The sequence below is a fragment of the Otolemur garnettii genome, unplaced genomic scaffold (genome assembly GCF_000181295.1).
Source record: "Otolemur garnettii isolate 467f Iridium unplaced genomic scaffold, OtoGar3 scaffold00057, whole genome shotgun sequence".
NCBI classification, from domain to species: Eukaryota; Metazoa; Chordata; class Mammalia; order Primates; family Galagidae; genus Otolemur; species Otolemur garnettii.
The window spans coordinates 5,563,676-5,566,069 of record NW_003852452.1 but is presented as its reverse complement, the minus strand read 5'-3'; the positions used below and the strand labels follow the sequence as shown (position 1 = coordinate 5,566,069).

The 2,394-nt window shown below is 41.4% G+C and overlaps 1 non-coding gene across 1 annotated transcript; it reads left to right on the top strand.

Moving 5' to 3' along the window:
- Window positions 1–2,048: 2,048 nt before the first annotated feature.
- Window positions 2,049–2,157, top strand: LOC111726232. The gene has a single exon (XR_002774058.1). It is a non-coding gene; the product is annotated as a small nucleolar RNA U13 (small nucleolar RNA).
- Window positions 2,158–2,394: the final 237 nt, after the last annotated feature.

Below are 2,394 nucleotides of genomic sequence, written 5' to 3'. Positions count from 1 at the left end.
TTCTTTTCCTTCAAAGCAAATAATGGTAATTTTCTATTTCAATATATTCTGTGCTAAATGCTGTTCTAAGTGTTCACATCTTAACTGTTTTAATCCTTACGACACCCCTGAGATAGGTACTGTCATTATACCTGCGTGATAGATTAGGAAGCCAAGGCATAGAGAGATTAAGTAATTTGCCCAAGGTTTCCTCACTAGCAGCATAGCTGACGTTAAAACACAGGAAATCCGGTTTCAGAATCTGTGCTCTGCCTCCGTAGGTGGTTGAAGAGTGAGGCCAGAGTGAAAGACCCTGATAGAGTTGGTACCAGCTTGAGGTGAAAAGATCAGAATGACATGGCAAGTTTGCCTTAGGCAAATTCCTTTCACCTGGTACCCAAAGTGTGTTGCGGGTGAGGATTGGGCAGGTCCAGCAGCCTGAAGGCCTCATCATGGACCATCCAGCTGGCAAAATAGGTTAGCCTGTTTGATTTTAGAATGGTAAATTGCCAAGACAATTTTTAAGCAAATTGGAAAAAGAGAGCTATGAGTGAGGTAACTATATGTATTGTATTTTAAAGGACATTCCCATCTTTGTGTCTTTTACCAGGGAAGGGACCATCCTAGGAAATGACCCCAGTGAGAACTAACAGGTTCACAAATTAACTTTGTGACCTTGAGCAAGTCACTTGCTTTTCCGCACCTCTCTGAGAAGGAAGGGTTATCCTGTAACAGTGCCTCGACTGTGAACCCCAGCACTGACTGGCAGAGCTGGCTGGCTAAGAGTCCCCTTTCTGCTCCCCTGTGCCCTGTGCATCCCTCTTAGGACTGTGCGTATTCCAAGAGGACCGCATTTCCAGGTAGGGGTTCTTTGCTCTTATATGATGGGCTTACACAATTACCTTCAATGCCCAATCGAGCGCTAATGTTCTGAATTTACAAATCACAAATTGGATTAATTGTTGACTTTGGAGGAGAAGAGACATGGCAGAATAGACTTGTTCCAGCTTCTAATAATTACTTAGACAGCAGCTCAAAATGTAACTAAAAAATCCAAAGATAAGATAGACTGACATTAGGAACATAATACTCATTGAATATAGTTCTGTAGTATATTTTATACTTTATTCTGTGACTTCACTCCAAACATTCAATTTTTATGTCAGTTTCTTTTTTTTCTTTCTTTCTTTCTTTTTTTTTTTTTAATTTGAGATAGAGTCTCACTCTGTTGCCCTGGGTAGAGACCGTAGCATCGTAGCTCACAGCAACCTCAAACTCCTAGGCTTAAGTGATCCTATTACCTCAGCCTTCCTGGTAGCTGGGACTACAGATGCTTGCCCCAACACCCAACTCATTTTTTCTATTTTTAGTAGAGACAGAGGTCTTGCCCTTGCTCAGGCTGGTCTTGAACTCCTGAACTCAAGCAGTTCACCTGCCTCTGCCTGCCAGAGTGCCAGGATTATACAGATGAGCCATGCTGCCCAGCCCTGTATGTCAATTTCTGAGCATTGGTTTCCAAAAGTGTCATCATCCAGTGAGCTTTATTAGTCATTAAAACTTTGTATAATAACCAAAAAATGAACAAAGTGTAGATACTCTCAAGCCTCCTGTCACAGTTTTCCCTTGGCTCTCAAAACTGGGAAGTCCACATACTAATAGGGGTCATGACAGCATATCAAACCAAAGAAAAAACTGAACAATACTCCAGTGATTCCAGGAAGAAGTAGATAATCATTTCAGCCCTGGGTAGTTTCAGGGAATAAACCAAGAAAAGGAAATCCTTTTCTTCTCAGAGCAGAGACATTTTTGGTTGTTTTTGCTTTTTTTGTTGTTAATTTAAGCCCTTGATATTCCCTAGGGAAGTGTTGGTTAAAACAAAACCCCTATTTATTAGAATCCAAGTATCAGAAGTTAATCAAACATAGATTAGCATACCAGTCTCCCTTTTCCTCTTTTATAATAAAAGAGCAGTGGTTACTGTACTGTGGTGGTCCTTATAGGGAAGGGGTCTGATTCTGTCTTGTCATGTTTTGCGGGCATGAATAAGGCAATAAAAAAGAGTCTCTAGGATCCTTTTGTAGTTCGTAAGATTGAAGATTGACTTTTCATGCACATGTGTGAGATGTGCCACCCTCATCCCAAACCTTGTTATGACGTCCACACGTTACCCATCTGACATGATTTAAAAAACATTTTTTTAGAAAAAGAAATTTTATTTTATTTATTTTTTTTTTTTTGAGACAGAGCTTCAAGCTGTCCCCCTGGGTAGAGTGCCGTGGCATCACAGCTCACAGCAACCTCCAACTCCTGGGCTTAAGCAAGTCTCCTGCCTCCGCCTCCCAAGTAGCTGGGACTACAGGTGCCCGCCGCAACACCCGGCTATTTTTTGGTTGCAGCCATCATTGTTATTTGGCA